General features: G+C 38.3%; 1 protein-coding gene across 1 annotated transcript in view; it reads right to left on the reverse strand.

The window, feature by feature from the left end:
* The window catches only part of COL8A1 (collagen type VIII alpha 1 chain), a 71271-nt gene that overhangs the window by 29603 nt on the left and 28376 nt on the right, over positions 1-13292 (reverse strand). Inside the window, exon 2 of the mRNA XM_054269715.1 lies at positions 2486-2598. The gene's annotated coding sequence lies outside the window, so the exon portion shown is untranslated. The remainder of the gene's footprint in view (positions 1-2485; positions 2599-13292) is intronic.

The following is a 13292-nucleotide window of genomic DNA, read 5'->3' on the forward strand; positions in this document are numbered from 1 at the left end:
CATTACTTTCAGTTGCTTAGGTTTGCTTTGGATTTTGACATATGACCTCAGCAAATCCACATAAAATTGTATAATTTTATTAATTTTATCACCTGACTCAGTGCCTCTGAATTCAGCACAGGTTTGTTGTTTTTTTTTTTTAGTTTTTTTTTTTTTTTTTTTTTTTTTAGTTTTTTTTTTTTTTTGCTTCCTGATCAGATTAGAAAGTGTCTGAAGTCAAGCTGTGCATTCTGGTAACGTTTTGCTTTCTTTGTTTCAACTGTTGTTTTTCAATTTTAAAATATTATTAAAATACCACTTTTGGGTGGGTAGTGACTACCACGACCTTGTGTAGAAAACCAAAGCAATTTGAAGCAGACTAGACATTCTAAGTACATTTTTAAAGTACTTTATTGCCTAAATAAAATAAATCCCTTAGTCTAGCAATTACTTTCAGATGTTTGATTGTTTATTTTTAAAGAAATGTCATGTCAGCCATTTAGAACTGACAAGAACCATTTTGATACCTTCATGAGTTTTCTCTAACATCTGCTCCCCTCCTTATGTTGGGAACTATATACTCATCTTCACTGTCTCTTGTATTTATCTTAATTTTGCTCTGTCTTATTTTATTATTTGAGGAAAAACTTCACAGAGCTGTTTGTGGTAAGGTTTAGTTACAGGAAACCCAACAGCTAAGCCCCAGTTTCAGCTGAGACAATTAGACTGTTGATTTTGGTAGCAGCTCAGGACTTCTATTTGACCCAAATGCCTTTCAGGTTTATCTGCCAGTTGATGCTCAAGTCTGAAAATTTTCTGTATTCTTGCTACAGACAGAGGGCTTTGTTTCCTTTTTATTTGAGGTATATTTCTATCCAGATCTCAATGTTTTGCTGAAATTCTTCTCTATTCACTGGAATAGATTAAAAGAAAAAGAGGAAATAACAATATTTTCCAGAACTTTCAACCTCTTTTTGTTTTCCTCTTAATTCTCTGTTCCTTGATATCTGTGAATTGTTGAGGACAGTTTTTTTCCTCAAAGCAATTTTGCCACTCATGAAAAGTAGCGGGTGCTAATTTGTAATACTTAGCTTAACTGTTGCTTTTTTCTGTCTAGCAGCTATATTTAATAGCTTATATTACTGTTTCATCTGTTGTAATAAAGGGCTCTAAAACACTGAAAACTCAATACTTTTAAAAAATGATCTATATTATGTAACACCAGAAGATATTTATTGAAAGGTTTAAAGAAATTACTAATGAGCAGAACAGAGTTGTTCTACAGTCTTTTTATCAACTGCTACAGAAACTTCGCAGCTGAATTATCAAAGTCCACTGCCATTCTTGGATGGATGTTTTCTTAAGTGGAAGAGCTCTAAAACTTTATGGATGCTCTTGGAGAATGTAAAAACTGAGAAGTGTTTTATTCTCTGTCAGTAGTTTGTGGGCTAGAGTCTTGAGCAATTCTTTGCTTTTTGTTCCTTTTTTTTTCTCTTGTTGGACTTTTCTAGCACCTGATGTAGGGTAGGTCACAGCAGCTGATGCCGGGTGAAGACAGTTACCAGGGACAGCTCCAGCCATGGAGTGGCCAGATATCCTAAAATCTTGTCATTCACCAGTCCACCCCACTGGGTTCATAGTTCAGAGCTCCCCAGTGGGGTCCCATGTTTGTGTGACCCTGCTGGTTTTTCATCTCAGACAAATCACACTACTGAATGTGGCACTCATCCTCCTTCAAAGATGTCCAGAAAGTCTGAGGGATTTCCATGATGAGTTCTTACCATGTGGATTCTTTCAATTAATTAGCTTTCTAGAAATCAAAACAGTGCAGGACACTACTGCAATGCAACTTGTTAAGCAATAATGTGGGTTTTTTTCCAAAAGTCACATGTGATAACAAACTATACTCATAGGCATAAGACAACCGTGGACAGCATGAGCTAATGTCTCGTTGTCAGAAAGCTTTCCATTAAGGCTTGGAATGATGTTTAACATATTCTTCCCATTATTGAGCTAAACTAAACACTGTATTAAGTCTGGATTTCTCAATGAATGTTACTGCTGTTTGTTTTAGCATGTACATACATTTGGAAGTGAACACATGTACATATGCATTATGGGGAACAAAAGCACATCAACAGCATGGCTCACTCTAGTTCCAGAATAAAACCAATCTTCTTTACAGAAACACAAATATGCCAAATGCCATACATGTTCTCTCCTGTCAAACAATGGAGAATGACTGAAAGGGTAGATTTCTTTATCTATGATAAAAAGTGCTGCTGAGGATGATTACCAAAATTTATGTTCCATATAATTTTCCAGTCAAAATTCAAAAGCTTTGGTGTATAGCAAACAATTGAATAACTTATCAAATCCTGTGTAGGTGATGGCTTTATGACAACTTCAGTTTTAAGCTGTTGTGCTTTGGTTTTGGCATTACATAGAACTTGCTTAGGATTGCAAAGCTTACATTACAAAAGCTTATACTACAAAGCTTACTTACATTGAGGTTTTGGGATAGGGCAGAAGATGGACAGGTTGGCTGCTTTTCACTCTGAGGCACAGATTTCCTGATTGTGTTAGGCCTGGTGTTACTTTGTTGATTTTAGGTTGGTCCTAGGGGAAAAAGAAAGCTTTTAAGAAATGTATGAGCATAATATCCTTCTTTTACCACCCCCCCCCCCCCCCCCCCCAGAAACATTAAGAACCATTAGTGAAAATTTTCAAACATAGTGGGTTAACCTAGTCTTTTAATTCCCTATTCCAGCTTCTTATTCAAGGTCTACTGTTCAGAAGTATGAAAACCTGGCAACTCATTCACTGAGCAGCCTTTTTAGTTATTCAGTGCTTGCAAAAACTGATGTAGCAGTTTGAATATGGACCAAAAATCCTAGTGTTCAGTGTTTTTGTTGGCAATCCTGTAATAATTATGCTGTAAATCAAAATATGGGTTTCGATTTCAAAAGTGCCTTGAGCCTTGTTCCCACCCTTCTACAGAGACACTGCATAACTTTTTCAGATTACAAGGTATAAAATTATCAGTCTGAAATACAGATGAAAAACTTTTGCCTAATCTTAAATTTCTCCATGTGTGTCGTGCCCATGAAAATCTACATATAAATCCTTTCATGCAATGCATGAATAAAATCATTAGTTCCCAAGAGGCATTGTGCTTGGGAACTACCAAAGTCCCAAGCATTACTGCATTCAAAATATGAGGATACTAAAAAGGGGAGCCACAGACAATGCTAGTGTTCTATACAAAATAAAATCTGCTTTTCTATTTTATATTCTGATCATTCTCACACAGCTGCTACCAAGTCCTATGTGCTTTGCCTGACACAAATCCCACTGACATGACTGGGAAGAGTCTCTGTGATTTACTGGGTTCAGCTGCCATTGAGTCTTTTGGGGTTCAGTTGTGGATGGGCAATTCTGGATGAGTGTTCTCCAGTGGAGTAAGCACATGCTCGAGTGCTGTGCTGGATCAGAGGTGGGGAGGGCCCTGCACCTCTATGCATAGCCCCTGCCCTCAGCTGCTCACCATGCACTGCACTTGCTGCTCAGCATGTGTCCTACAGGGAGCCATGGGCTCCTGCAACCCAGCTCATGGAAAAGCAGGGTGATCATTCCTCATGTGCTGATTTGCTTTGTGTTTGAAAATTGAGATATTTGGCCTAGAGCTTCCCTGCCTATGTTTTTGCTCTCGAGAGTCACTGGTTTCCCACCAATCAGAGTAACTCCAAGGAGCCAAACACACCCAAAGGTATCTCTCAGTTTACTTTAAGCATTTTATCAGCCAGGGCAAAATGCAAATTCAAGAGCACTAGCAAGGCTGTGCTGCAGCAGTGCCCTGTACCCCAGCACCCAGTGGATCCCAGGCAGCTCTGCCCTGGGTGGCCTGGCCACCAAGAGACCATGCAAACCTCAGGGGCATGAAGCATTTGGAAAGGGAGGAGTACTGAGTTCCCAAGGGAACCCTGCTTGACTATTCTATCTCAGAATTTATTCAAGTCTGTTTGAAATGTGCCCACTACCCTATTTCATCTGAATGCCACAGCAGGGCTATTGTAAGGTCTCTCAAATCTGACAAAAAGAAGTAGTTAAATTATTCTCAGAACAGTGCATTTTAACTACTGAATTTTCTAGACAGCTGAGAGTTTTCTGCTAGACCAAATATCAGCCCCAGTACCTCCACGGTACACTATCTCCACCCTGCCTGTGAGTTTCTGATTGCTGGCTGGAATCTGTTTCTCCCTTCAGTTGATTTCAGTTGCCCACCTAGTCCCAGAACAGGATATGAGAGCTGCTGTATCATAGCAGCCAGATAGGCACCTTCCTCTCAAAGCCCAAACCCCTTTTGGATAGAAACTGGCTTCTTTTCAGGCCTTTTGTCTTAGACTATGGATTAGATTAATCATGACAAAGTTTTCTGACCTCTGGTGTAAAATTTATTTAAAAAATCTCTTTAATGATAGCAGGCTAAGTTTTCTGGCAATACCTATCTGGTCTCCAATTGATCCTTGCTTTTATAGATAATCTGTGTTGATTTTCTCCTGACTCCACCCCTCTCTTGCAAGCGGATCCCCGATGAGTTTGGGGTGCAGTTTAGGAAATATGTAATCACCTGGGGAACCAATAGGAGATAATGCCTGAGTAGCGTGGCTTATTTGCAATTTATTTCATCCAATTCATTGGAGCTGTACAAGGAAATGTGTATTTGTCACCTTTCTGAGAGGACTCTAACACCTGAAGAGCAGAAACTGCCAATGCGTTATGCAGAACTTAGTTGTCATTTGCTTCCTAGTTTTCTGAAGAGTAGGTTCTCCTTGTTTATCCTGCCAAACAGGCCTTCTGCTTCAAAGGATAAGGAAGTAATTCAGAACACATCTACACCCTATCCAAACTATTAGAGACACCTCTGTGCTCTGCAGTTCAGCTTGGGATACAAACTTCTCTGCAACTTGCAGGTATTTGAGGTTGGGGCTTTGGCTCAGCTTCTTGAGTCAATGAGGGAAAGCCACTAAGTCAGAAGTAGTGTTGTGCACTTAGCAAAATGGAAACCTGCCAGACTGAAGGGGATAGCAGCTATTTTGCCTGTGACTGATGAGAGAGGGATTAGACATTTCAGCCAAACAGTTCATTCCTGCCTCCTATATGTACCATCCATGCTGGTGTTACTTCCTTTGTGCGATTAGGGAGAGGGTAAAGGAGTGCCAGTGTGTACCAGAGGGCCCCAGTACAGCAGCAGCAGTCACATCAGTCCTTTTATCTGCAGCAGGATTCCTCTGCCTTTCTGCCCTGGTCCTGGCCTAGGTTGCCATCCCTCCAAAACAGGACTGACCCATCCTTGACAATCAAGAAAGAACAGAAAAATATACAGATGGTGATGTTGGAAAAAATGGAAGTAAAGGGAAGGTCTCTGGGTGTCTTCCTTTTGAGAAGGAGAGAAATGAAGGAAAAGAAAAAGTCACAAGGAGGAGAAGCAGCTTCATAAGCAGAAAATATGCCATATCTCCTTTAAACTTCCTCACACAGAGGCCACTCAATCCCCACCTTTCACTCTCATATGTTTCCCCATCCCACACCACCAATGCTACCCCTGCCTGCCTTGTCCGCTCCAAGGATGCCCTGAGCTGGGAGTTTGGTTTTGCTACACAGTGTAACAAATAAAAAGATAAATTCCAGTTCCAGTAGATCACTCAACAGGCTTCCACTGATTCTTCTTAGGGAAACTCCTGGCCACTTTGAGATGCTTTATTTAACATTAATATATTATTATCATCATCATTATCCAGCTCTTAGTGTTCTGAGACCAATCACTTGATGTGCATTCCTCCACTTAACTACTTTCAGAACTGATAACCTGTAATGGTGAGATGTGGCACTCACAATCTCTGAACAGAGAGGGACATAATTCTCTCTCTCAGATTTTTTCCTGGAGAAGCACAGAGATCAAAACAATTCTTATCTCATTTGCTGCTCCTGTGTTTGTCCCCACTGGGAATGTATTCTGGAGATTGTTTACCCAAGGTGACCAATTGGATCCACATGTGTGGGTCTGGACTCTCGGGCAGAGAGTCATGAGTTTTTCAGTTAGGAGAGAAGTTAGAAGCAAGTATGATGTAGTATAGTATTTATCTCTTTAATATAGTATAATGTAATATAAATTTAAAAATATTTATTAAAATAAAGTTTTAATAAAGTGAGCATTCAGCATCCCAAAGCCATGGAGTCAGATGTCAATAATTTTCCTTCTCCGGGGACACCTTGAAATACAATAGTGAGATAATTTCTTTTAACTTGAAAAAATAGTATCTTGAAAGATTTCCTACTGATACAATCGCTGTCTTCCCTGTGTTGTTTCAGTCATGTGCAGATCCTGACATATAGATTAGGACTACTGGGAGAAATCCCAAGTACAAGCCATGATGTGAGCAACTTGAAGCAACAAGAGTCTTTCTTTGCTATGGAGAAAATAAATCCCAAGAAGGCTTCTTGGAGAAGGAAGGGAGGGAGGGAATATGAGAGAGAGGAGAATGAGAGAAATAACTCCTAAGAGCACATTTAAGCATTGCATTTCCTGACTGATAGTGTTTCATTTCATTGCTCTGCTTTTAAGACTTATTTTGTGCAAAATTGTATCTGAAAGGAGAGAACTTATTTTCTGTGTACTAATCTTCAATTAGTACAATTCTGTGTACTAATCTTCAAATGTAGTGAGGTGGCTTGCAGTCTTCTCTCCTTTTCACTCTGCTACCTGCAGGTGTTAATTGAGTGTGGAAAACAACATTTTCTGTTTGTAATTCAAATGCACAAAGATAAAAGCAGAAAGGCATAAAATTACAAAATCACTGTATTCTCTTAGCACAGAAACAGCATGATCCCTACCTAATTTAAGTAGTCACAGAAACACAACTTCTATTTTAAGCAGATATTTAAGTCCTACTGATTCAGTATTCAGCCCAAGTGCAAATGACTTTTGTGGAATGAAGCTTGCACTGAACTGGATCCACTTAGTAAAATATTTCAGTCTGCTATTTGAGGGAGGAAAGAAAAATCTGGTCAACTCTTGGAAATGCCTCTGTAGCAAAATCACTTCTGTACTGATTGACTGTTCTGTTTTCTAGGGAATTTTTAAGGGTTTTTTTGTGAGAAAGTACTACTGTGAGATAGAAGGTTGCTCTGGAGAAAAGTTACAGGAGTATATACACATAATTGCCTTTTTTGAAAGTAGCATACTACCTAGGATTTCCTCAACTGTACCAGAAAACATTAACATCCTGGAACTGATATTTACAATTTTGAATTCCAGCTTTCCAAGTATAATTAGTGTCCTTGCAAATGTTTTGGTATCAAAGTTGGGACTCACTTTGCGTAAGACAGTCCATAAACTCAGGGTTTTTTCTCATTTATTACTTCCTTTTACAGTGTTTGAGATGACAGCTGCAATATTTAATACTAATAAATAGTAAATTGAAATAGCATGTTTTAAAGTATTTATTAATTATAATATAGACAAGTTGCTTTCATTTATAATTCACTTTTCTCCTGACATTGTTGTCTTTTTTGCTTAAAGTACCTGTGATTCATATCTTCCATTATAAAAAAACCCCACAAATAATTTTACATAACTACAGTGTTTGTCTAATCACACACCAAAATAGGAGGTAGAGGATGTGAAAATCACTTATGACAGATAAGTCACATTAATATTTTGTTCTAAGCCATGAGAAAAATGAGACAGAAGGAGTGGGAATCAAAACAGATCAAAACTCTTAGCGCTTTATGATCCAAAACCACAACTAGCTGTTGAGGTGCAAAATGTTCTTTTTTAAATAAAGTGTGAGAAAGACACAGAGTTTTGTACTGCAAATGCTGGCAGCACATAATGTTGCAATTATTTTCAATATTTTGAGATGACTGAATCATAACCAAAACTTTGAGCAACACTGAGGTAAAAGCATTTTTATGCTCCTTCACAGACACACAAAAAAAATAGAAAATAAGAAAAATTGAGTTTGTTGCAGTTGCATCAGAAATGGGGTGCCAAGTTTCTACCAGTGACTTAGAGTAACAACAGAAGGATGGGATGTCATGGGATCTTCTTGCCTATTTTTTTCCATTGTAGTAAATACAGAATCATTGAGATAGTACTCCTGTTAGCTTTATAGGATTTCTGTGCTGCTTAAAAAATCTCGTGTTTTCTGTCTTTGAAAAGAATCATTCTGACTGCCGTTTAAAGGGAATTTACTATTTCAGTATATGTGGGTAACTTAGTCTGTGTATGAAACATAATCTTGCTTTTTGTTCAGAGCACAGTAATTAGGATCAGTCACACATGGTACACTCTCAAGTAGGTTACCACTCACTATTGGACTTAAGAACCATTACTCACTCCATCTGATGTGATCAGATAATACCATCTATAATCTGACTCACTGTTGGGTGAACAAGGTATTCTGTTTTCTAGGCCCTGAGCATTCTCTTTTTATTCCTTCTTCTTGATCCGGTACCCAAAAAAGAGCTCAAGTCAGCAAAATAGTAAACCTCCTTCATGAGCTTGTCAGCAGCCTCACCTCGTGGGAAATGATACGCTTTTTGTGGTACCTGATGGAGGCAAGCAGAGTCCTTGAGGGAAGTCTGTGCACTATCAGAGTTTCCAGCTTCCCTGTCTGCACCATGGGGGCTTCAATACGGACCTGACAGACACTTCAGCCTGCCAGGCCCCACTCTAGCAAACAGTGGGGAAGGATAGAAGCATCCACATGGAGACCTGTATTTTGCCATTTAGGACAACTTCAGTGCAGTTGTATGTGTGCTGTAAAGTCCACCAGTTACTCTTAAGGACTGAAGTGGAGCCATGTTTCTCATAATGAGAGTGAATTAGGTAGATAAACTGCTCAACACCACTTGTTTGTTCTTCTGGTTTATGAGCAGGGGCCCTGTTCCTACCCACTCCCTACCAAAATCTGTCTTTTCCTCAGATGATAACAAAAGTAGCTGTTTAGTGCATACTATGCTGGGCTGGGGTGCATTTATGCCACTTTTTCATGTTGTGTAGGAGACACTAAACATGGGAAGTGAACAGGCACTTTATGGACAAATGGTGAAAATTTAAGAACTAAATGGGTAGTCTTGACCAGACAATTCCTGAGGACTTTATTCAGAGAAATATGTGTCTGAATAATTAGGAACCAGCACAATGCTTTCAGTATCTAGCTGTAAAAGTGCTCTCTTAAGCCAATAAAAGAAAGTTCTCCTTTTTCTCAATTTTTAATTTGCCTCATCATACCCAAGGAATTTTTCTACCTTAGTTTATGCAGTACTTTGGACTTATTCTATAGGTATAAAACACATTTTCTATAATCCATCAAACATCAGTAACTTGATTCTTCATGACTAGGCTATCAGAGGCTACTGGGGTGTGATTGCAACTTGTTTGCAAATAGTTATAGTTGCTGTATTTTGTTTAGTCCATGAAAATTCAATAATTTAGTATTTGCTTGCCAGGCAATGTGTGAGATCTGTGCCTGGAGGTAAACACAAGCACATGGGGTAATGGTACTCAGTTTCTTACTGGAACTATCACAAGATGTGTTTCTGGTTAATAGTGGCTTATAACTGATAAGCTTTTTAGGCGTTTCAGTGAAAGTAATTCCTCCAAAACCACCTCCCCAGAAAAGGTTTGTTGGCACACGCTGAACTGCAATTAAGGAGCAGGCCTCTGAGGGCCAAGAAGATTATAAGGAGGTATTATTGGTCCAGACAGAAATTTTGCCAGGCCTTCAGGACAGAGTTTTGTATCTCTGCATGTTTATCTGTGGTATGTTTATACACCATGAACTTGGAAAGAAATTCAAATTTATGATGAAATCTAAACTTCTGTTAGAACTTCTGAACTTTTGCCTTGAAATTTTTCCTGATTCTAACGAACACATAGAAGGATTTGCTAGCGCAGCCAAGACTAGCTGTTTCTGGGAGAGGTACTTGTAAAAGGACACAGTAGGTATAAAGGGCATGGTATAATTTAGTCAGGTTATTTGTGTGTGCCTCTTAAAGAAAAAAAGGAAGGAAAAAAAAGAAGAAAATTAATGTAAACTTTCCAGTTCCTTACTGATGCCAATCTCAACAAACCAATTCTTTATCCATTCTGGAATTTTTATCAGCTTAGTCTCATAAGGAAAAATGAAGTGAAATGCACATTTTTTATATAATCTAATAAAAAGTTAGAACCCATAATTTGCTAACATATGATGCAATGACCCATGTGCTCTGTTTATCACAGGTATAGGTAGTGTTCCTTTCCCTGACTGGTACCAGGCAATTCTTGCTGCTTTGTTAATTTGTTTGGCTAAATTCCACGACCCACATCACATCCTTTTATGTAATTTCTCTCTAAAAGTTAGGGAGAGCCATAAGGACTATGCCAACTTCTGTAGTGCATATTTGAAAGAATGATCTGAACTCCATAAATGTAATCCAGATGAAAAATATCAGGGCAGAGAACAAATTTGACTGTCATCTGCACACTATATATGTGCAGAAACAAGCAAATAAACAAAAGTAAATTCTATCTTTCATTGATGATACCTAGAAAACTGAATATAGAACACTCTATACCTTTGATTTTTTGCAAATGGAAAAAGCCTAAAGGAGATGAAATTGCCAAACAGTTACTACATTGTCATTATAGAATCTTAAATCATAAAGAAAAGGCAAAACTTTTCTGTTCAAGTCTCCAGAGCACTAAGTTGATGAAGTAATTAAGCAGGCATCTCATTTATTTTTGACAGTAAGTGTCAGATGTTGAGCTGTGTATGTGATTAGATTCTTTACTGAATATGGGCTCATATTAAAGTGGTGGAAATGCCCCCACTTAAATATGAGCCCATATTCAGTAAAGAATTTACTATTTAGCAAGGATCAAAATACCAATGACAGGAAAGTATGGCTGGTGTTTTTTTTCACCATACTTTTCCTCCTAAATAAAATCAAAGTAATAAAACATACTCAAACGGACATGTTTTATACTTAGGTTGGGAGTAGGAAATAAAAAGGAACATGGTGTAATACTATTTATCAAAAAGGAGAAATGTTATATTTGTACATTTTATCACAGAGGAAAATGCTTTCAGGTTTACCAAGGAAAAAGTAGAGAATATGTTCAAAATGCTCCCCTTGGAAGTAAAATGCCTACACGGACTGTAAAGTATGACCTCCTCTTCATTCCCCTTAGGGATTCATGCTCTTTATTGTCTGTTCCTTTTAAGGCAAGATTCTAGGAGTTTCCCATTACAGGCAAGAAGGAGAATTCTCTCCATGCTAATATAGTACCTAATAAGCTCATGCCATTGGCTTATTTGGTCATCTTTACAGTAGTACCTAAATATTCACATATTTATCTTCACAGTACCTTGTAAGATAGGGAAGAGGTACTATTCCCATTTTGTGGCTGGAATGAGACAAAGTCCTCTCCCCAAGGCTGGTCAGGAGATGTGTAAGAGATGTGGGACATAGGAAGGAGGTATTTCCTCTCTCAGGGTACTGCCTTAGTGGGTCTGCCTTCCTTTCTTCAGGAACATGGAGCCTTATCCAGGAGTAGCAGCACAAACACTGCTTGTGTTTGAAGGAATAATGACACATCCCACCTCTTGAACTGTGTTGTACTTGGGATACGTCCTTGTGAACTCAGCCAGATCTCATGTTCCCCTGTCCCTTGACTCCCTAACCCCAAAAAGCAATGCCTCCACTTTTCCAAGCACTGAATTATTTTTATCTTATGAGTGTACTTTGCCGCTTAAAACTTACAGCACATACTGTGTTTCTATCATGCTTGGAATTTCTGCTCTGAAGTTTCATCCCTTGATGCGTTTATGTAGGTGGTACTTACACACGTGACTGCATTAGGCTCTCAGCTGTACAGCTGTGAAGATTAAAAGCTTTAAAGAGACAGCAGCTGTAAGGTGAGTTGTATGACGAGTCAGCAACAATGCTCAGATGTCAGGCATGAGTCATGCAATAAACATGGCAAGTACATTGAATATTTATAATTAATAACATGGGCTGATAAGAATGATGACATTGAATAAATACAGAACGATATGGGTTGGAAAAGACCCTAAAGAACTACTAGCTCCAGACCCCCTGCTACAAAGCATTGAAAAATTCCTCAAATGTATATAGTAAGAGATAGCACAAGCACTGCAAAATAAAGTAAGTACTTTCAATTAGCTGAAGTCGGACAGACAGCAACAGGAATCTCTGCTTAGTTACGTTTCCATTTGAATGGAAACATAACTAAGCAGAGATTCTGTAAATATTTCAGCTATAAAAAGCCACAGAAGGTCCAGGCTTTGATGATTTCCTGAGAATAAAAATATTTACTAATTCTAAAAATAGATACCTCCTCTGAGTTAACAGAAAGATTTTGGTAATAGAATGTTATTAATCACAGTTCTAATACATCAGAATTTATGAAGATGTGTAGAAAGCACAGATATTGAATAAATATGGATTGTAAGATGCTGGCCAGCAGAATGGAAATGGTCTTTTAAAGTCTAAATCAGATGTGTATCATTTTAGATTAATTAAGATAAATTCAGGATGATATTAGTTGATTCATTTCATTTTACTTTTCCATAAAGATAGAATTGAGTCTGATGTCTGCCTTTTCAGAAGGTAGCAAGAAGGACTTTGATAGAATGGGATGGAGTGGCTAAATCTACATTGTTCTACATATTGTAGCCATCTGAACATGGCATTGTAACTTCTCCGTTCTAGAGTTCAAACTACAATTATTACTAAAGTCAAACTTACGTGCATGGAGGAGAACTCCATAGGAGTTAGGCCCACTTACTTTTATCCTTGGTATTTTAACCTGAATTAATCTGAAGTAATATGCTACAACAGTTGTAAAATCACTTTATAGGTAAGTTCCACCCTTGTTCTGGATAACATCTTGGTGATATGTCAGTCAAAGTGATCTAACAACTTTTAACTTCCTACACGGATATAACTTTACCCATAGAAAATTTCTGTATTGTATGTGATAGAAAATAAATCCGTCCTCTGTTTCCATGATTCAAAGTGTGGAGAATTTAACAGACTTAAACACCTTCACTGGTGTCCAAGTCATAGGGAGATGGGGGGATCATAGAATCTTAGAATGGTTTGGGTTGGAAGAGGATCCTGAAGATCATCTGGTTCCAATGCCCCTGCTGTGGGCAAGGACATCTTCAACTAAAGCAGGTTGCTCAGAGCCCCATCCAACCTGGCCTTGAATTTCCTTGGGACTTAAATATTTCCTA

The sequence above is a fragment of the Melozone crissalis genome, unplaced genomic scaffold, assembly GCF_028551555.1.
Source record: "Melozone crissalis strain CALT ecotype California unplaced genomic scaffold, PUWL_Pcris_2 ptg000008l_1, whole genome shotgun sequence".
NCBI lineage: Eukaryota > Metazoa > Chordata > Aves > Passeriformes > Passerellidae > Melozone > Melozone crissalis.